Source organism: Stenella coeruleoalba (assembly GCF_951394435.1).
Source record: "Stenella coeruleoalba genome assembly, chromosome: 16".
NCBI lineage: Eukaryota > Metazoa > Chordata > Mammalia > Artiodactyla > Delphinidae > Stenella > Stenella coeruleoalba.
The window spans coordinates 83,385,932-83,409,596 of record NC_137162.1 but is presented as its reverse complement, the minus strand read 5'-3'; positions in this window follow the sequence as shown (position 1 = coordinate 83,409,596).

Sequence of the window (23,665 nt, the reverse complement as noted above, 5' to 3'; positions counted from 1 at the left end):
TGAGGACTTGATTGCTGCTGTTGACTGAAAAAAACACAACCTTAAAGTTGAGGATTGTGTTTTATTCGGCGGACATTCTGAGGACTTAAGCCTGGGACACAGCATCTCAGATAACTCTGGAAGTCTGCTCCAAAGAAGCAGGGGGGAAGCCAGGATATATAGGAGTTTTTGCAACAAAGACCAAGTAGTCACGAAATCGATCAGGACCCTGTGGGTCTCCTGGGCACAAAAGCCTTCTGTGTCCCCTTCCTGGAGTCCCAAAAGGCAGATTCGAGCAGTTGCTAATCAGGGAAGGGAGAAGATGCAGAGACAAGGGAGAAGCAGTCAAGAAACAATAGTGCAGTCTTGGGGCAGGGTCCTGGTTCCCCCTCAAGGGATATATGTAACAATAGCTTTGAGCTCTTCTGCAGAACTAAAACCCCACCAAATGGAAGACTTGATGAAGCACTCTTCATTCCAGAGAAGGTCACAGTTACCCATCATCGCCTGACGTCACATGATCTCTGGACTGAAGGAATGCAGGTCCTGCATGCACCCTGATCCTTATCAGTAACACTGCCCCTGGACCATAAGACTCCTCACAACCCCACCCCCTGTCCCAGGTTGGGACACACAGTTTCAAGGGCATTAGCCCACTGTGGCCCCCTTTGCCTGGCAAAGCAATAAAGTTACTCTTTTCTACTTCACCCAAAACTGTCTCTAAGGTTTAATTCAGTGTCTGTGTACAGAGCCTGGATTCAGCTTCAAATTTTTGGCACCCAATGTGGGGCCGACGTGAGGATAGCCCCAGGAGGGTCCCCTGGCTTGATCAAATGCTTGATCAAATGCTCCGAGGTTTTCTTCACACCAGCCTCTTTCAAGAGGGTGGATGGTTGGAGAACTCCTTTAGAGACCAGATAGCCTGGGACCCATGCCTGGAAAGGCCAAGCCCTGGTCATACCAGGTCCCGATAGTCAGAACTCCGAGGTGGGAGTGGACAGTGGAAGAGGGACCATCCTAGCAACCAGCAAGGCCACTTTTGCCTTGAGGACACACCCTTCTTCCTCCTGCCTCAGCCAGCCTGCATTTCTTACTGTCCTGGATTTCTTTCTGTCCAGAATTAGTCAACAGAAAACACATAATCTTCCATCAGGATAATGCAAGACCACATGTGTCTCTTTGATAACCAGGCGAAAACTGTTACAGCTGGGCTGGGAAGTTTTCATTCATCCACTGTATTCACCAGACACTGCACCTTCAGATTTCCATTTATTTCGGTCTTTACAAAATTATGTTAATGGAGAAAGTTTCAATTCCCTGGAAGACTGTAAAAGGCACCTGGAACAGTTCCTTGCTCAAAAAGATAAAAAGTTTTGGGAAGATGGAATTATGAAATTGCCTGAAAAATGGAAGAAGGTAGTGGAACACAAGGGTGAATATGTTGTTCAATAAAGTTCTTGGTGAAAATGAAAAATGTGTCTTTTATTTTTGCTTAAAAACTGAAGGCACGTTTTGGCCAACCCAATATGTATGTTTTGTGTGTGTGTGTGTGTGTGTGTGTGTATATATATTCTTTTTCATATTCTTTTCCCATATAGGTTATTACAAAATGCTGAGTATAGTTCCCTGTGCTATACAGTAGGTCCTTGTTGTTTGTCTATTTTATACATAGTAGTGTGTATCTGTTAATCCCATACTCCTTTTGGTAACTGTAAGTTTGTTTTCTATGGGATTTCGCTACTTCTGAAATGGAATCATTTTACCACTGAAAGTACTTCATTGTGTCTCTAAAAGTCTATTAATTGGTCAAGAGTGTGTCTTAGAAATGATGGTATCCCAGAATCAAGAAAACCCATACGAACACACATATTTGGAAGAACACATGCCAAAAAGTTACCTGTAGTTAAGGTTACAGATGATTTCTTTTCTTCACTTTTATTAATCTTTATTTTCTAATTTCTCTACAATAAGCATATATTGTCGTCGCATCTAGAAAATGACAGTTTGTTATTGTTTGTCTTAAAATAAAAAGACCTTTGTCTTTCTCTCTTTGTTGAAAATGTTTTGAAGAAATGTGACAGCAGAGCAGTTCTCCCTCTCAGTCAATACAAAGTGACATTTTAAGGTGATGTGGGGTTCAGAGCCTTGCTGTGTCCCCCGGTGGTCGTCACAAGGCCTGGGAACGATGCTCCCGTATCTCTGTCAGGATCCGTCAGGCCATTGTCAGGAGGGCCTGGGGATGCTGCCCCTGCATCCCCGTTGCATCAGCACTCGTCCCCGAGTACCTCTGATCCAAAAGCCTTTGGTAGGGCCTGCAGGGAAACAGGCCTTAAACCAGGGCTCCAGCCCACCAGGAGCTGCTCTTTTTCAGTGAGCAACAAAACATAAGCACACGAAAAGTAAAATTAAAACATATGACAGGAAAAATCTTCGGGCGACGCATGGGTAATTGTAGAAGGGATGGTACAAACCGGAAACAGTAAGAATCAAGGTGGGGTCACAGAGGGAGGAAGAGGCTTTCAAGGACTTCACCAAGCACATGGGGACAGATGTGAAGCCAGCCTGTAGGCCTGCTGTCCACCCAACTTTGTCAGGAGCAAAGGGTCTGGGTGAGAGCACCCTGGGGGGAGAGATGGGGGGAAGGTAGGTAAGGCACCGCTGGGGAAAACTTTCCATGCTAGAAGGAGGGGGCTGGGCCTTACCTGAGAAGGAATAAAGAATTTTGAAGAGTTGCAAGAAAATGAACAAAATGCAGTGTCATTTTAGGATGGAACAGGAGAACTCAGAGAAGCTGGTTTCCTGGTAGCTGTGCTGGGACACACACACACACACACACACACACACACACACACACACCAGCCCCGCAATGCTGGGCCTGGACATGAGACTTGCCCATGGAGTGTGAACATGCATGAGCTATGCCAAGTCCAGGCAAAGCTTCGAATGTACCCAAGGGTTTGCACAGACCCCAGGCAGCTGGGCTCCTTCCCCTGGGAAGCCCCAGACCTGACCCAACCAGGAGCAAAGCCAGGCAGCTGCCCCACCAACCCCAAGAAGACAAGGAATCACGGCAAGATGTGGGTTGTTTGTTGTCCCAGCAAAAAGCTGGCTGATATCTTCTCCTGACAGTCAAGTGTAGGGAAGAATGCATCATTCATCTCAGGGGTCTAGTCAGGTAAGTTCTGGTTGTGCAAGAATTTGCAATGTGCTGCATTAGTGTTAAAGCGGATGGGTGGCACACTTCCCTGGACTGCCCCGTCCACTGCACGAGTCCCCGCTCACCCTTCACTCCAGGAGATGGACCGTTTTCACAGGGTTGGTACCTCACTGTAGCTTGTTCAACGTCCCCTCTGCAGTCTCTGTGCCCTTGGACTGCAGGCAATGCTTTGTGTCACCACGGCCTCACGGGGTAGACATGGAGAGGACATGCCCATCAGGACAGCCTGAGGCCCCGGCACTCAGCACACTCGCTCCTGTGGGTCTGTTAGGCACTGTGGTCACCACTGGGAACACAAACGTGGGAATGACAATCCCGCCCTAAAGGGGCTGATGGCCCAGCAGGTCTATGTACACCATTCTGTTGTTTACAAAGGGGGAGGGGGACCCACCATTATCTCCAAGGTGTTTCTCCAACAGTGAAATGAACAGGAATAATGAATCTCACGCTCCAGTCTGAGGTTTGATCCAAGGAGCCTCCACATTTCAAGGCCACTTTGGGGAGGGCTAGAACATCAGATGAAACACGGAAAGGTCCCCAGAGAAAGGTGACTGTGAGTGTGGACACGTGGGTGAGGTGGGGAGAGAGGGCGCGTTCGACCCTCCAATACCAACCGTGGGACAAAGCGAGTGCCACCCCACCTCACACTGCCAGCTCAGGGCCCCTCGCTCTGGGCAGGCTGACCTGGAACCAGTAGAAAGAGCATCAGACGGGAGCCGCGCCACCAAGCTCTCCCTCTTGGGCCAGCCTTCGACTCTCAACCGAGATTCCGGCTCCCAAAGACAGAATTAGAGAGCGTTTATGGAGATGTGTGGGGACACCTTTGACACCATGAATGGGGAGGGGCTGCAGCCTTTAGGGCTGAGGGTCCTAGGATGCTGAGGGCCCTGCGATGCAGGTGTCCGTCTCACGCACAAGGGGCTGTGCAGATCAGCCAGGACCCGCGGTGAGACACTCGGATGGATGGCCCCTTGTCTGGCATTTGATGACTCTAGGATCATTTTAAATGGAGCATCTTAATAAAATTACCAGAAGACACCCTGGTGGTCCCCCGCATTTTTACCATCTATGCCTCTGGACATACAGATTAGTCTTTCCAGACAGGGTCAGCATCATGTACTTATTAACTGCTGTCTATAAAAGCAGTTCTTCCCTCTGCCCTGAACTGGGTCCTTCATGCTTCTAGGGTGGCCACTGACCCCCCGTGGAGACCTCACCCACAGGGCACACTGGCCGGCACCAGCCTCAGTTAGCGCCTGACGTCATGGGGCCAAGACAGCCGCGGAACATGAAGGGGCTTTGTGCCCACAGATGGTTGAAACAGGCCTTTTGTTGCAGACTCAGCCTTGATACTTCTGCCCAGAGGAAGAACAGAACACTTAAGGGCCATTTTCAACAAAGGTCCAAGGACGTGCCCCGTGGATGAAATGACAGCTCATTTACTGATTGAGGAAGAAGCGAGCCAATCCAATCAGGAAGTAATTGGATTTGAAGGCTTAAACCCTTGTGTTGGATGTGGGTGGAGGAAATCCTTTAAACATCAAGAAAAATACAGCCTGCAAGTGCAAGAAAGAAAGCTACCTTAAAACAATGTCATCACAAACAAGCAGAAAAGCCAAAGACCATTCTACCTTCGCTTTGCACTTTGGGGGCTTTCGGCTAGCCGGCTGTATTTAACTCGCCAGTGGGCTCTGAGCAAAGTCAGTGATCGAAACATCTGTTCACATGTGAATCCACCTGGGAAGCCAAGAAATTAAGTAATGGGGGGTGAAGAGAGATGGGAGGGAGGGAGGATAGAGGGGAGGAGAAAAGGAGAGGAGAGGGGGAAACGAGGGAGGTGGACGGTGAGGGTGAGGGGGGTCGGTGGGGAACGGAGGGGTGGGGGGGAGGAATGAGATCAGAGCTCGAGTCCACAGGTGCAGGGTTCTCCTACATTATCAGGCTCCCACTTTGATGGAGAATCAAAGAAGAGTGTCAGCTTTATTGGGGGTAAAGACATAGGACCACCAGCAACCCCAGCAACCTTTCCTCCGCGGAAGACAAGTGCCTTCCGAGGAGGAAAGTACCTCCCGCCCGCCATGTGCTCAGCCCCCTGCAATATGCTGCCCGGACTTGATCCTGGCCTGGGTGGTCCTCATTTCTTCCACTTGCCAGGACACAGTGCTGTACCCGGGGATGGGCATGTGACCTGGTATTCTTACTGGGCACAACATAAAGTCTTTCTCTTGTTCTGGGGCTGTTAACACTGACGTGGTCTATACATCTTTCTGACCTACAAGGAAGAGGCCTGTCTTCACCAGTCCACGCACTGGCACCCCTGGGCTGAGAGGGCGAGAGGGAAGAGGACGCCCCTGACCTTGAGTCCCCAGACCCAGTCGTGCCCAAGGCCGCTCCACTTCTGTTCCGCCCCAGCAAGTGAGGCAAACAAGCCCTCCTCTCCTTAAGCTAGTTTGAAGGGGTAGGTCTGTCCTGACAAACAGGGTAGGGGCTGTCGTGGCGCCCCCCTTAGACCCGCGCCACCCCGGCCCCTGCGTCCCCCACTTGGGGGGTTCCTGCTGCCGAGCTCCTGTCTGGCCACTCCACTCCCCCCGGGCTAAGGAGGCTGCAGGTCGGGGACCTGGTATGCCTCCCCTCCTGGCCAGACCCCAGAAGCTCCTGCGGCCAAGCCTGGGGTGGCTCCAAAGGCCCCATAGACCTCATCCCCGGGTCCACCTTCTCCAGGACAGAGGATGCTGCAGGTGTGAGAATTCCTGGGCTTGGATGGCCGTGTGCAGGGACAGGAAACTGGGGGTCTGCCCTACGCACGTAAGGCCCTGGATTCAGAAAGGAGTGGGGCTGGGCGAGAAGGGGGAAGGGCCTTCCACCTGCACCCTTTCCTGGGGGTACAAGTACAGAGGGGGTGCATCAGATGCATTTAAACTCAACAACCCGTGGGCCTGTTAGGTAGATTGGCCATTGGAGAAGTCAATTACAGCGGAGAGGAGGTAGTGCGGCCAGAAGTGGGGCTCTCAGGAACTGGTGACACTTTCTAAGCAGCATAGCAAATGGCCCTCTGCCAGCAGGAGTGTCACAGCCCCGCCGGGCAGCAGCCGCACTCATGGCCCATAAGGGCAGGTGGGGCTCTGGGTCTCAGTCACCCTCGGCCGCCGGTCCTGACTCTCCCCACACACCCGCTGCGTCTGCCAGACCCCCAGGACTTTCGTGCTTCCTTGTTCCTCTGCAACAGGCGAAATGAGCAATGGACCCCGTCCCGTGCAGGTTCGGTGCCAAGTCCCCTGTGTGTGCGACAGAGCTCGGCCACACAGCAGGCCATCGACAGCAGCGAGCCAGGCAGCGGGGTTTCTCAGCACAGTAAATGGTTTGCAGCTGAACTAACAGACGCTAGGCTGGGTTACGAAGAATGGCAAGGAGCTGCCCCTGCAATGGTCCCCCTGCTCCAGGGCTCCTGCCTGAGCCGCACTGGCCAACGGGGCACAAACTGCGCCTCGCTCCCCGACTGACTCGGCTCAGAATGTGGGTCCCTCCCAAGCCACCTGATCAGGGTCCTACACGATCTCTGGTTTATCAGCTGTGAGGGTTCTGGGAGGTGTCTGCCCGCATTCCCTAAGGGGTCAGAAGGGCTGCAGAATGACGCTCCCCTCACCACCGCAGCGCCAGCCCCTCCTGGCAGCTTCTCTGCAGATGCCTCCTTGGGACACTGGGCGTAAAGAGAACGCACAAGAGAACGCACCCTCGGCACAGGCGTCCAGCCTTCGTCAGGACACAGCCGGCATCCGAGGGCTCTTACACCAGGCAAGGGCTCACAGGCTGCCACCCGAGATGCAGAGGCACGTGGGGGCATATAGATGGAGGAGAGGATGCCTGGAAGGTGCAGGCCTATCAGGAGGCGCCCTGTGCTCTGGAGGAGCTCGAGGGAGCAGAGCAAAATGGAGCTGGTGGAGGACAGGGTGAGGTCTGCTATCGCCTGGCCCGTCCTGGTCTCCGGCTGCTTGAGACACACACAGTCCATGTGCCGCCGCCTCTGAGGGTCGGGGGGACGCTGGCCCTGCAGCCCTCCCCTCAGGGCACTCCATGACCCCAGACCCTCCCTCTTCCTCACCAAATCTGGACAGCATGACATCTTCCTCCCCTGTCACTCAGGGTCACTGTCACTGAAGGTTCGGCTTCAATAAGCAGCTCAGGGAGGTGTGGGACTGTGCACTCTCCAGGGACAGAGAGGAAAAGGACACCAGATGCTCTTCGCTGATTTGCTTCAAGGACTTCAGTCTTGGGAGGTCCAAATAACCAGCTGGGCACACGACCCCTGGGCCCCCAACAGGGCAGAGCCCCGTGCTGCAGTCAGCCCCACTGTGGGCTCTCAGATCAAACCCCAGGAACAAAAGAGCAATTAACCAGCCTTTCCAGAGAGAGTCCAAGCGCTTGTGTCAGCCAATCTTGGATGTCAGCACAGTCTAAGCGGGTACAGGTAATGGCAGGGGTCCCCAACCCCCGGGCCGTGGACCAGTACGGGTCCGTGGCCTGTTAGGAACCGGGCCGCACAGCAGGAGGTGAGCGGTGGGCAAGCGAGCGAAGCTTCATCTGTATTCACAGCCACTCCCCATCGCTCGCATTACCGCCTGAACCATCCCCCCTCCGGCCCCCCATCTGCCGTGGAGAGATTGTCTTCTATGAAACTGGTTCCTGGGGCCAAAAAGGTTGGGGACCACTGGGTTATGGGAAGCAAAGAAGAACTCAAGAGATGAAACAAATTCCAGGAACCACTAAGAAACCATGCTCTTCTCTAGGTGATTAATATGAATAAAGTACCTAGAACTCCAATGGGTCTAGAATCTCAAAGCACCCACTTCCCTGTGTTAGTCACGTGCTGGTGTGGAGACACCTACGCGTTCACCTGTGCGAGGCTCACGCTCCAGAACCTTCCGCTCAGAGAGCAGGCGGCATCTCTCCAAGGCTGCCCTGCTCATCCCACCCTCACGAAGCCTTGCCTCAGCCCCTGCCTCAGAAAATACTTCAGGAAATGGTCAGAAGAGCTCCAAACAGACCTTTTATGTCAAATCAAACTCATGAGAGATTCTCTGAGGGCAACTTGGTAGAAAAGAGTCAATAGGAAGGGTAGAGATCAAGGCTGATTTTGCGCTTCTTAAACATAGGGAAAAAAATCAAAGATTCAGAAGGTAATCATTCACCCCAGGTCACACAAGGGCAAGTGAGAACCTGGGCGAGTCCCAAGCTTTGAGGTGCAGATGGTTTAAATTTAAGTCCCTGCCAGGTGGGGCATGTTCCCATAGTGATGGTGCAGCAAACATAGAAAAGTCAGGTTGTCTGAGCATGGGGTGTTTTTGTACTGGCTTCTCCAGGTCGTTTGCTTGGGGGTCTTGACTGTCAAAATCCCTGGGACCTCAAACTCTGCTCGGAAATCTAATGTTTAGTCACTGAGAGGAAATTGTGTTCTGAAGGTGGGTGGGAAGACAGCGTGAAGGGTGAGGGACGATTCGTGAAGGGCACAGCAGGGAGAGATAGAAAGGACCCTGGGGAGGGGCAGGATCCCGAGGGAAAGGGCAACACCCCCCGCCACAACCCACACACAGGGCCAGATCCCTCTGACCCAAATTATAAGATCTCAGAACATCAAGTACAGAAGACAAAGATGTCTTTAAAATGAGCAAGTCTTGTCTGTGACCACAGCACCAGATTTAACTCTGTTGCACTTTTAGGTTTGCACAAAATAGGTCAGTAACCATTTAGATCATTCCCTTCAAGGCCACTGATACACCTCTGTATCAGTTCTGCAGGAGACAGGAAGCTGTGTCCAAAGGCACGTGTGCCGGGAGCGGCGTCATACAACAGTTTCCATCAGTGTTCCCAGGACAGACTCCCTAGGCTTACAGATGACAAAGTACTAGGAGGAGAGTGAGAGATGAGATCGAAATTCATCTTCAGTACATTGGAGAAGCAGGAAGCATCAAAAGCAATTTGGTAGAGACAAAGGCAGGACATCATGCTTGAAGAAAGAAAACCAGCTGTAAGAAGGAAATGTCTGCTGTGCTCCCCAATACCGCAGGGAGCTGTCCAGGTCCGGCCGGTACCACAGCTCTTATCAATGTAGGGCAGATAAAATCCCCACATTTCAGGGCAGGTTCACCTGGCACATTTCTCACATCTGACTTCCTGCAGGCGGCCCAGTGCAGAGAACAAGGGGTCAGAGTTATACATGGCCAGCATGGGCCACGTGGCTGCCCGTACCTCGTGGAACTGGCAAGGGGGTGACAGCATGGTGGGGGTGGACCACATCCAGGCAGCTGACGTTTGCAGACACCCAGAGTTTAAATGAAAAGAAAGCCTAAGTGACCTTGACGTGAACTCCACCCTAAAGTCAAAACAATATAACCTCAAAATATATGAAGCACCAACTAACAAACCGGTGAAGAGAAATCAGTAAGTCAGCAATGGGGGGCGGAGATTGAGGGCACATTTCCCAAACACTAGAGGCTCAGTAGACAAAAATCATGAGCAAAGATGCACCGTATTCTTCAACCATCAGCTCTAAAAAGGGTTCAACACCTGACAAACAGAAGACACACTCTTTCAAGCAGGCATGGAATATCTATAAAAATCGACTGTGTACCTCAATCGGGTCTAAGGAATCAATACTATATATATATATATATATATATAATTTTATATATAATATGTTATCTCATCACATAACAAAATTAGAAATCAGTATCAAATGAATATCTCTTAAAAATCCCATATATCTGGAAACCAATTAACATACTAATAAATAATGTTTCGATTAAAACTAAAATCAAAAGAGAAATTACAAAATACTTAGCAACGAACTAACAATCACGATACTGCATATCAAATCCTTGTGGCTTTGGGCCCAGACTGTGCATATGTCAGTTCTGCCAAATTTTCTTTTTTTTTCAGTGTTTTTAAATTTGTAAAAATATATGCATCACTCACAACATTAGGTTTTTAGTAGCTATTCAAATAGATATTCAGGTTATTTCAGCTTATACGTGTATCACATTTTATTTAGTTAAGAATATTTATATTGTTTTAAATTTTTCATTATTTCAAGTAGTGCTGCAATAAGCCACCTTTTATATATATCCTAGTATTTATGTGAGGGCAGTTCTATGTGGTAGATAACTACCAGTGTAATCCCTCAGTTAAAGGTTGTGCCCATTCCATATTAATTACAAAAAATAATTACATACAATTAATTACAAAAATTAATTGATGCAGCAAAAATTTTCTACAGTATAGTTACTGATTTACACTCCCACCAAGATTGTATGTGAAAACTCATTGCCTATTCCCCATTCCACAAGTGATGCAGTTGGAATTTAACATTTAGAAATTTTGCCAATCTAAGATGCTGAAAATACTCACTGTCTCCTCTTGCCGCACTGAGATGATTAAATTGTTTTCCTCCTATAACCTGTCATGTAGTTACTGTGTTAAAAGATTTTCTAACCTGAAATAATGCCTGTGTTCCTGAAAGTTTCTACCAGCTTTTCAAGGAATAGATAATATATTTCATAATCCGACCCTAAGAAGGTATTAATTAAGAATAATTATAACTAACTAGGATTCATCTCAGAAAAGGTCTAGGTTTAACATTACTAGAATGAAGTAGAATAGTTCTATCATCTCGATTTTCCCAGAAAACACACTCCATAATATCCAATACCTATTTTTAACTGGAAATTTAAAAAAACCTCTTAACTAACAGGAAAAAACTGCAAATGGAAAGGAAATGCCTTTACTTAGAAAAAGTGATACACAGAACACACACAGCGAGTGTTACAGGGAATGGTTGCCTATGAAGGGAGAAAAACGGGAGTGGGAAATGCCTATGAAAGGATGAGTACTGGAAATTAGAAACTAGAGTGGGATCTTCCACATGGTGATATTGTGGCCTGAGTCAAGAAGCGTGATTAGCCCAGCCCTTTGTATCTTTGGTTAAAAAAAGTCCAAAACTATGAAACACAATTAGGGACTGATAATTTGTTTTACACAATGGAATCATGTACTATAAGGTCCCAAGTTTCTCTTATCTATTTAGACTATTTTGCCTAAAAAATTAGGTTTCCAATAAAACAATTAAATAATGCGTCTGTCGAATAGTGCTATGCCCACAGGCCTTTGGGGAGGTTTGGATTTTTCTTTTTGAAAAACAAGTGTATATCAGACGTGTTTGCTATCTTTGCCTTGAAAAGGGACTTTAATCTAAGTTTAGAGCAGATGGTCTCCAAGGTATGTACACATACCTTAGAACTAGTCACAGCCATCTGCTGGGGGATGGAAAGAAATCTTAGAAATTTCATTAATATTTATCTTACAAAATGAGGAGATTAAGCTTTATGCTGTTTACTCTATGGTGGAAGCAGCTGCGTTTCCTTTTTCTACACTTCAGATCATCGCGGGTTGGAGGCAACATGCAGGCCTCTTGAAGGACCCTGGGGGTTGGGCTTGGGGCTCCTATCCACTCCCACTTTCCGATGGTGCTGCCAGGGGTGCCGGGATGTGGGCCCAGGTAGATTGTCTGGTTTTTAACTAGATTCACTCTTACAAAATGGCCGTAGAAGATTCCTGCCACAAGACTACAGAGAGGATAGAGTCAACCATGCAGCCCAGCGAATGACCCTCTTCCTATCCCTGACACAAACCTTTCATCAGCCACATTAACAAGTAAAAACAGAGGCAATCTAATCAGACCTGATGGAAAATCAGCCACAAATATTGCAATAATCAAGAAGATGAGGGACTTCCCTGGCTGTCCAGTGATTAAGACTTCTCCTTCCAATGTGGGGGTGTGCAGCTTCCATCCCTGGTTGGGGAGCTAAGATCCCACATGCCTCATGGCCTAAAAACCTAAACGTAAACAGAAGCAATGTTGTAATAAATTCAGTAAAGACTTTAAAAATGGTCCACATCAAAAAAAAAAAAATCAAGAAGATGATCTGAAGAATGGATTTCCCTGAAGGGTGTATTGTGCTGAGATATTGGCTAATGATCATGTGGAACCATCATGACTAGCAAGACATTTAAAAACTGAATGAGAGGGCTTCCCTGGTGGCGCAGTGGTTGGGAGTCCGCCTGCTGATGCAGGGGACACGGGTTCGTGCCCCGGTCCGGGAGGATCCCACATGCAGCAGAGCGGCTGGGCCCGTGAGCCATGGCCGCTGAGCCTGAGCGTCTGGAGCCTGTGCTACGCAATGGGAGAGGCCACAACAGTGAGAGGCCCGCGTACCACACACACACACAAAAAACTGAACGAGAATATAGATGCAAGGACAGACCTCTGCCAGTTCTTCAGCAATGTTTACAGTGAGGAAATATTTAATCCACTGCCTTTGAAAACCTCACTGAACTTAATGATAAATTTTAGCAGTAGACAAAAAAAAAGAATCGCAACATTTGAAAAACACCTATTTTTCCCCTGCTGGGGAAAGAACGACTGAAATAAGATATGAAAAACAGCATGGCAACAAACCAAAATGTAATCCTGTGTTAGCAGATACTATTGAAAGACACAAGTTCAAATCCTGGTGAGCATTTGAAGAAGCAAAGCATTAGAACAAGTGAATTAGTCAAGGAGAATTATTATACAATTAGATGAAAGTACAGATGTCTCTCACATGTCTCAGCTTATAGTATGTGTTAGATTCTGTAACAATAATAAATCATAAATAAATAAATCTTTTAAAAATAACATATCAAAATAACTTTTCTGTGTGTGAGCTACTAAAAAACATCCTGGAGAAGATGTACTCAAAATTAAATGACATCTTTAATAAAAATAACATCTCACACTTCCCTGGTGTCACAGTGGTTAAGAATCTGCCTGCCAATGCAGGGGACACAAGTTTGAGCCCTGGTCCAGGAAGATCCCACATGTCACGGAGCAACTAAGCCTGTGCACCACAACAACTGAGCCTCTGCTCTAGAGCTCACAAGCCACAACTACTGAGCCCACATGTCACAACTACTGAAGCCCGTGCACCTAGAGCCTGTGCTCTGAAACAAGTGAAGCCACTGCAATGAGAAGCCTGTACACCGCAATGAAGAGTAGCCCCTGCTCGCTGCAACTAGAGAAAACATGCACACAACAACAAAGACCCAATGCAGCCAAAAACAATAACAACAAAAAATAATGTCTTATGAGAAGGATGTGTAAGGTGTCACCAGTGAGGGAGCTGCCTCTTTAGCCAGAATTCTCTTTTTTTTTTTTTTTAATAAAAGAAATTCTGGGGTTAGGGGGAAGGAGCAGTGACCCCATAGGAGGCTGAACCAGACCTACCTGCTAGTGTTGGAGGGTCTCCTGCAGAGGCAGGGGGTGGCTGTGGCTCACCATGGGATCAAGGACACTGGCAGCAGAAGTTCTGAGAAGTACTCCTTGGTGTGAGCCCTCCCGGAGCCCACCATTAGCCCCACCAAAGGGTCTGTAGGCTCCAGTGGTGGGTTGCCTCAGGCCAAACAACCAGCAGGGAGGGAACTCAACCCCACCTTTCAGCAGACAAGTGGATTAAAGTTTTACTGAGCTCTTCCCACCAGAGCAACAGCCAGCTCTACCCACCATCAGTGCCTCCAATCAGGAAGCTTGCACAAGCCTCTTAGATAGCCTCATCCACCAGAGGGCAGACAGCAGAAACAAGAAGAACTATAATCCTGCAGCCTGTGGAATGAAAACCACATTCACAGAAAGATAGACAAAATGAAAAGGCAGAGGACTATGTCCCAGATGAAGGAACAAGATAAAACCCTAGAAAAAACAACCAAATGAAGTAGAGATAGGCAACCTTCCAGAAACAGAATTCAGGATAATGATAGTGAAGATGATCCAGGACCTTGGAAAAAGAACGGAGGCAAAGATCAAGAGGATGCAAGAAATGTTTAACAAAGACCTAGAAGAATTAAAGAACAAACAAACAGAGATGAACAATACAATAACTGAAATGAAAAATACACTAGAAGGAATCAGTAGCAGAATAACTGAGGCAGAAGAACGCATAAGTGACCTGGAAGACAGAATGGTGGAATTCACTGCCGTGGAACAGAATAAAGAAAAAAGAATGAAAAGAAATGAAGACAGCCTAAGAGACCTCTGGGACAACATTAAATACAACAACATTCGCGTTATAGGGGTCCCAGAAGGAGAAGAGAGAGAGAAAGGACCCGAGAAAATATTTGAAGATATTATAGTTGAAAACTTCCTTAACATGGGAAAGGAAATAGCCACCCAAGTCCAGGAAGTACACAGAGTCCCAGACAGGATAAAACCAAGGAGAAACATGCCAAGACACATAGTAATCAAACTAAGAAAAATTAAAGACAAAGAAAAGTTATTAAAAGCAACAAGAGAAAAATGACAAATAACATACAAGGGAGCTCCCATAAGGTTAACAGCTGATTTCTCAGTAGAAACTCTACAAGTCAGAAGAGAGTGGCATGATATATTTAAAGTGATGAAAGAAAAGAACCTACAACAAAGACTACTCTACCTGTCAAGGATCTCATTCAGATTTGACAGAGAAATCAAAAGCTTTACAGACAAGCAAAAGGTAAGAGAGTTCAGCACCACCAAACCAACTCTACAACAAATGCTAAAGGTACTTCTCTAAGTGGGAAACACAAGAGAAGAAAAGGACCTACAAAAACAAACCCAAAACAATTAAGAAAATGGTGATAGGAACATACATTTCAATAATTACCTTAAATGTGAATTGATTAAATGCTCCAACCAAAAGACACAGGCTTGCTGAGTGGATACCAAAGCAAGACCTGTATATATGCTGTCTAGGAGACACCCACTTCTGACCTAGGGACACATACAGACTGAAAGTGAGGGGATGGAAAAAGATATTCCATGCAAATGGAAATCAAAAGAAAGCTGGAGTAACAATACTCATATCAGATAAAATAGACTTTAAAATAAAGAATGTTACAAGAGACAAGAAAGGACACTACATAATGATCAAGGGATCAATCCAAGAAGAAGATATAACAATTATAAATATATATGCACCCAACATAGGAGCACCTCACTACATAAGGCAACTGCTAACAGCTATAAAAGAGGAAATCAAAAGTAACACAATAATAGTGGGGAACTTTAACACCTCACTTACACCAATAGACAGATCAACCAAAAAGAAAATTCATAAGGAAACACAAGCTTTAAATGACACAATAAACCAGAGAGATATTGACAGATATTTAATTGGTAGTTATAGGACATTCCATCCAAAAACAGCAGATTACACTTTCTTCTCAAGTGCACATGGAATATTCTCCAGGATAGATCACATCTTCACAAATCAAGCCTCTACATCTATTGAGATGATCATATGGTTTTTATTCTCCAACTTAGGAAAATTGAACTCATATCAAGCATCATTTCCAACCACAATGCTATGAGATTAGAAATAAATTACAAGGAAATAAATGTGAAAAACAAACACATGGAGGCTAAATAATACGTTACTAAATAACCAAGAGATCACTGAAGAAATCAAAGAGGAAATTAAAAAATACCTACAGACAAATGATAACAAACACATGACAATCCAAAATCTATGGGTTGCAGCAAAAGCAGCTCTAAGTTTATAGCAATACAAACCTACCTCAAGAAATAAGAAAAATCTCAAATGAACAATCTAACCTTACACCTAAAGGAACTAGAGAAAGAACAACAACAACAACAACAAAAAAGTTAGTAGAAGGGAAGAAATCATAAAGATCAGAGCAGAAATAAATGAAATAGAAACAAAGAAAACAATAGCAAAGATGAATAAAACTAAAAGCTGGTTTTTTGAGAAGATAAACAACATTGATAAACCTTTAGCTAGACTCCTCAAGAAAAAGAGGGAGAGGACTCAAATCAATGAAATTAGAAATGAAAAAGGAGAAGTTACAACGGACACTGCAGAAATACAAAGCATCCTAAGAGACTACTACAAGCAACTCTATGCCCATAAAATGGACAACCTGGAAGAAATGGACAAATTCTTAGAAAGGTATAAGCTTCTAAGTCTGAACCAGGAAGAAATAGAAAATATGAACAGACCAATCACAAGGAATGAAATTGAAACTGTGATTAAAAATCTTCCAACAAACAAAAGTCCAGGACCAGATGGCTTCACAGGTGAATTGTATCAAATATTTAGAGACGAGCTAACACCCATCCTTCCCAAACTTCTCCAAAAAATTGCAGAAGAAGGAACACTCCCAAATTCATTCTATGAGGCCACCATCACCCTGATACCAAAACCAGAGAAAGATACTACAAAACAAGAAAATTACAGACCAATATCACTGATGAACATAGATGCAAAAATCCTCAACAAAATACTTGCAAACAGAATCCAACAACACATTAAAAGGATCATACACCATGATCAAGTGGCATTTATCCCAGGGATGCAAGGATTCTTCAATATACGCAAATCAATCAATGTGATACACCATATTAACAACTTGAAGAATAAAAACCATATGATCATCTCAGTAGATGCAGAAAAAGCTTTTGACAAAATTCAACACCCATTTATGATAAAAACTCTCCAGAAAGTGGGCACAGAGGGAACCTACCTCAACATAAGAAAGGCCATATACAACAAACCCACAGCAAACATCATTCTCAATGGTGAAAAACTGAAAGCATTTCCTCTAAGATCAGGAACAAGACAAGGATGTCCACTCTCACCACTATTATTCAACATAGTTTTGGAAGTCCTAGCCATGGTAATCAGAGAAGAAAAAGAAATAAAAGGAATACAAATTGGAAAAGAAGAAGTAAAACTGTCACTGGTTTCAGGTGACATGATACTATATATAGATAATCCTAAAGATGCCACCAGAAAACTACTAGAGCTAATCAATGAATTTGGTAAAGTTGCAGGACACAAAATTAATGCACAGAAATCTCTTGCATTCCTATACACTAATAACAAAAGATCAGGAAACAATCTATTTATGATTGCATCAGAAAGAAAAAATTACCTAGGAATAAACCTACCTAAGGAGGTAAAGGACCTGTACTCAGAAAACTATAAGACACTGATGAAGGAAATCAAAGATGACCCAAATAGATGGAGAGATATACCATGTTCTTGAATTGGAAGAATCAATATTGTGAAAACAACTATAATACCCAAAGCAATCTACAGATTCAATGCAATGCAATGCAATGTCTATCAAATTACGGATGGCATTTTTTACAGAACTAGAACAAAAAAATCTTAAAATTTGTATGGAGACAAAAAAGACTCCAAATAGCCAAAGCAATTTTGAGGGAAAAGAACAGAGCTGGAGGAATCAGACTCCCTGACTTCAGACTATACTACAAAGCTACAGTAATCAAGACAGTACTGGCACAAAAACAGTAATATAGATCAATGGAACAGGATAGAAAGCCCAGAGATCAACCCATGCACCCATGGTCAACTAATCTATGAGAAAGGAGGCAAGGATATACAAGAGAAAAGGCAGTCTCTTCAATAAGTGGTGCTGGGAAAACTGGACAGCTACATGTAAAGGAATGAAATTAGAACACTCCCTAACACCATACACAAAAATAAACTCAAAATGAGTTAAAGACCTAAATGTAAGACCAGGCACGATAAAACTCTTAGAGAAAAATCATAGGAAGAACACTCTGACATAAATCACAGCAAGATCTTTTTTGACCCACCTCCTAGAGTATTGGAAATAAAACCAAAAATAAACAAATGGGACCTAATGAAACTTAAAAGCTTTTGCACAGCAAAGGAAACTATAAACAAAACGAACGGACAACCCTCAGAATGGGAGAAAATATTTGCAAATGAATCAACGGACAAAGGATTAATCTGAAATATATAAACAGTTCATGCAGCTCAATATTTAAAAAACAAACAACCCAATCAAAAAATGGGCAGAAGACCTAAATAGACATTTCTCCAAGAAGACATACAGATGGACAAGAGGCATGTGAAAAGCTGCTCAACATTACTAATTATTAGAGAAATGCAAATCAAAACTACAATGAGGTATCACCTCACACCAGTTAGAATGGGCATCATCAGAAAATCTACAAACAACAAATGCTGGAGAGGGTGTGAAGAAAAGGGAGCCCTCTTGCATGGTTGATGGGAATGTAAATTGATACAGCCACTATGGAGAATAGTATGGAGGTTCCTTAAAAAACTAAAAATAGAATTACCATATGACCCAGCAATCCCACTACTGGGCATATACAGAGAGAAAACCATAATTTAAAAGGACACATGCACCCCAGTGTTCATTGCAGCTCTATTTACAATAGCCAGGTCATGGAAGCAACCTAAGTGTCCATCGACAGATGAATAGATAAAGAAGATGTGGTACATGTATACAATGGAATATACTCAGCCATAAGAAGGAATGAAATTGCACCATTTGTAGAGATGTGGATGGACCTAGAGTCTGTCACACAGAGTGAAGTAAGTCAGAAAGAGAAAAATACCGTATATTAACGCATACATGTGGAATCTAGAAAAATGGTATAGACGAACTACTTTGCAAGGGAGAAATAGAGACACAGATGTAGAGAACAAATGTATGGACACCAAGGGGAGGAAGTTCGGTGGGGGGGGGGGGATGAATTGGGAGATTGGGATTGACATATATACATTAATATGTATAAAATAGGTAACTAATAAGAAACTGCTGTATAAAAAATAAATAAATAAAATTAAATTTAAAAAAAAAAGAAATGCTGGGGTTAGGTTTACAAATAGCACCTCACTTGAAATTCATTTGCAGGCAAGTAACTGTGGCATAGAGGTTGACATCAATTCATTAAGTTCTGCTCATGTCACTGATGTGGGTAGTTTTATAAAAACAAGACCTTTAAACTTTCAATTTGAGTAACCATGAAATTTTTGTACCACAATGGCTGCCTCATGGCAAGATGCTTAAAAGACTTGTCAAACCAACCATTGTCTTGTACAAGGTGTTCCAAATCACTTGGCATTTCCTATGATGACAAGTGGCACTCAACAGTATGCCTGCCAGCAGATACTACAAAGATGTGTAAATAAAATTTTAAAATCCTCTTAATCCACAAGGTGAAGGTAATGCTATAACTAGGAGTGAGAAAAGTCTTTTAGAAAGGAAACTGTGTGCTGGAGAAGGCATTTTTAAAACTGATGTTTGGAACTGTTTCCCTCATTATATGACATCATTCCTGAAAACCATCTAAGTGTGATAACCACAGAAACCCTCGTATCTACATGCTTTAAAAATTCAAGAAACATCAAGAAAATGAAAAGACAACCCAAAGGATGGGGAAAAACATTTGCAAATCATATATCTGATATCATATGACATACTAAGAACACTTACAACTCAACAGTAAAAAGACAAACAGTCCAATTTTAAAATGGGCAAAGGACATGCAAGACATTTCTCTAAAGAATATATACAAATGCCCAATAAGCCCAGGAAAACATGTTCAACATCATTAGTCACTAGGGAATTGCAAATATGCATTATGGTGTCACACGATCCACAGTCGACTATATGCAGTGTTTCGACTGCACAGGGAGTCGGCATCCCCAGCTCCTGTGCTGTTCAAGGATCAACTGTATTTTGTTGAGGATTTTTTCATCTATGTTCATCAGTGATATTGGCCTGTAATTTTCTTTTCTTGTGGTACCTTAGTCTGGTGTTGGCCTCTGGGTGATGGTGGCTTCACAGAATGAGTTCGGGAGTGTTTCTTCCTCTGCAATTTTTTGGAATAGTTTCAGAAGGATAGGTATAAACTCTTCTCTAAATGTTTGGTAGAATTCGCCTGTGATGCCGTCTGGTCCTGGACTTTGTTGAGAGTTTTTTGTGTGTGTTTTTTTAATTACTGATTCAATTTCATTACTGGTAATTGGTCTGTTGATATTTTTTATTTTTCCTGATTCAGTCTTGGGAGATTGTACATTTCTAGGAATTTGTCCATTTCTTCTAGGTTGTCCTTTTTATTGACATACAATTGTTCATAATAATCTCTCATGATCTTTCATATTTCTGTGGTGTCAGTTGTAACTTATTTTTCATTTCTTAAAATGGACCCTCTCTCTTCTTTTCTTGACGAGTCTGGCTAAAGGTTTATCAATGTTCTTTATCTTTTCAAAGAACCAACTTTTAGTTTCATTGAAATTTTCTATTGTTTTCTTAGTCTCTATTTCATGTATTCGACTCTGACATTTATGATTTCTTTCCTTCTACAGACAGGCCACGTTTTGGCCACACTTCACTGCCTTAGCCGAAGACACAGCTGCAGTGCCAGCCCGGGATGGGCCTGACCGGCCCCATCCAGCTGCCCCCTCAGCCCAGCCTCACTGGGATCCCAAAGGCCTTAGGAGCCTCAGTGCCCCGTGCCTCTCAACAGCAGGGCATGTGCTTCCAGGGCATTCCTCACACCTGCTACCCTTCCAGGGGTGCCGCCTTCCACATGGGCGGAGGGGATGCAAGCCCAGGGATGGATTCAGCTCCTGAGACAGAGTGGAGGAGGTGACCCTGTACCTCCTCCTTGCTGTGGCCTTCCTGGTGCAGCGGACCGTGGGCAACAAGGGAGCTCAGCATCGCCATGGCTCACACCCCACCACACAAACTGCGAGGGAGCGTCTGTAAAGGGATTTGCTACAAATATTTCTTCAAGCAAATGCGCCACTGGCGAGGGCTTGAAAGTTCGTTGGGAATTTAAGAACTGACCTTACAATGCCAGAGTACAGACCTGCTCAGTCCTCTAGTCCAGGGGCCACAGACTATGTCTGTAAAGGGGCAGAGAGGCAACGGACGGCTTTGCAGGCCAGAGGCCCCACCACACCTCACCTCTGCCGTGAGACAGTGAATGGGAGGTAGGCTGTGCGCCCATGAAACCATAGCCACAGGCATGGCCAGGCCCCAGGAGACCCTCTGCCGCAGGAGTCCTGCCCCGTTCCAGTCCAGTCCCCTCTCATTATGGATCTGGGAACCGACACGCAGGAGGGAAGCATGGCCAGGTCTCCCAGGAAGCGACCTCCAGGTCCCTCAGGAAGCGACCTCCAGGTAAGGACAGCCTTCTGAAACAGATGGATGCTCGAAGCTGGACCGAGCATCACTCTGGGAGGCCCTGTCTCGCCCCTACCCCCACCCCAGGACAAGCCGTTTTACACTGGCCAGAGGCGTGGGGGTGGGTCTCAGGGGCCAGAAAACCAATGAGCCTTTGCCCCCATGATGTAATGCTTCCAATACGGAATCTGACTGGCTGCAGGACTTGTCACTGACTCACTAAGCTTTACAGGGATGAAATCTGTGGCATCCAGGCTTTTCTCCCGTAATGGGAGGCTGGGTTAAGCCCCGGTTGAACTCGATTGCTGTTCTCCTGTCCTTCAGTTCACTTCTGAAATTATACACAGTTTGTGGGGTTCTTGCACTTTCATGCATTTTACTTTCATTAGCATAAAAAGCCCTTCGATTGATAGATTTTCCAAAGCAGTAAATGTTTTCTGGACATTAATGCTCCGTACTTTTCAGAGTCCTGCTGTTATTTTTATTACTTCCATTTTATCCATGGAAACAGACAGCCCGGAGCAGAAAAACTTCCCAGTTGCACTGAGTCTAGGGGCGAGGACTCTTGGCTCCAGATTTTAAAAACAGAAAGAAAGGTAAGAAGCCATGAGTCTGAGAGTGGCTCTGGCAATACTTTCTGGGCTATCGGTTCCTCCACTCTGGCTCCACATGTCCCATGTCCTGTGTGTGCGTCCACTCTGCAACCGGCTGCCAGCCAGGGGCCTGTGTGCAGGGCAGTGCGCTGGGAGACTTGCCTCCGGGGCCAGCAGGGCCGGGCTCCACCCCAGCGGCCCCGTGGCCTTGAGCAAGGCCTATGCTTGGGTGAGTATCAGCTTCCACGTTGTAAAGTGAGCCTAACAGAGTCTCCCTGGCAGAGCAATTTTCAAGATTCAAGGAGGGCACGTGTGCGAGTCCCTGGCACAAAGCCGGTGCTTGAAAAACAGTAGGCTGGCTTCACATGGCATCCGCCCCAGGGAGTGGGCTTGGGGAGGGTTGGGGGTTTGGCCAGCATCCACAGGAGGCTGGGATGAGGTGACTTCCTGGGCTGGCGGGCCCAGGAGCCCGAGCAGCCTCACGCGGCGTGGAGAACCCCTTTCCAGGAACGTGGGCTCAACCTTGCCCTTGGGAACCTCTAGTGTCCGCAGGACAGAGCAGCCCCGCCTGCACAGCAGTCACACTTCCCACGAAGCTGTCACGGGTGGGGCGAGGGGACAATGCATTGTACACCCAGGAGGGTGCCCACGGGACTCCGCTGAGCCAGGTGCCGGGCCCCTGAGACATCTCCCTGGCACACGTGGGGGCTCCCTCTGCTTTGACCAAATACACTCCTGCAGTTTGGTATGACTTCAGATCTGGGATGTTCAAAAACACACAGGCAGATGTGGGTTGTATGTGTATCTTTCCTACAGTATGAGGACAAGACAGGCCACAGCTTTTTTAATTTAGGCCAGAGTTTAAACTTCCATTCGGCAATTTTGTATCACTTCAAATGTCAACATCTGTTAACGTTTGGATATCCTTTTGGTTACACCAAAGAAAAAGTTAATGCGATTTTTCCTTGAACTGCCTGCAGTATCATGTCCTCATTTAGAAAGATTTACCAAAATCTATTATATATTATCTTACTTTGAAGAAAACGCTGAAAAGCTCTTTTTGGTCAAGAAAACTGATAAAAATTGGCAGGGCTTGGCAGTGGGGCCAAAAAATTTTTGCATCAAAAAATAAAAGAACAAGGAGAAGCCGTGTTTGAGACAGAAGAGCCCCACTCAGAGCCTCCTGGGAGACGGAGGGGCACCGGCAGGAGGGCACACGTCGGGGCTGGGGTGGGGTCTGGGTTCAAAGCTGGGTTCTCAGCCCTCTGTCCACCCTCCCTCCACGCCCCCTACCCAGCCACCAAGACGACGGCTGTGCTCACCCTACACCAGCTCATGCAGCCCCAGGGGACAAAAGCGCTGCGATCACAGAATCATCTCAGCAACAGGAGCGCTGCCAGCTTTCACCCAGGCTGGAGGAGAAGCGAGGCAGAGAGGGCAGCCCAGCCCCCTCCCCGCACCATCCTCCACTCAGGGCCCGGGATGTGTGAACCCCTCGCCCCAGGAGCGCAGACCACAGGATGAAGCCGCAGCAGCGCGCACCACTCGGCGTCTGAAAAGTCTAAGATGCTCTCTTTAACACAGTCATCTGGATACGAGGAGCCTCCATAACTTCCCCGAGTGACACCATTAGTCGCGCTTCACTGTAAGGCTGTTTCCAATTTCCAGCGCGGCTCACAGCCCAGCCTCCCCACATTTGGACACGCACATCTGAGCGCCTTCTGCCTCTGACAGTGTGTCTCAGAGGCTTACGACTTGGGAGGCTTCATTTCTCACTCGGGGGAGACACAATGACAGG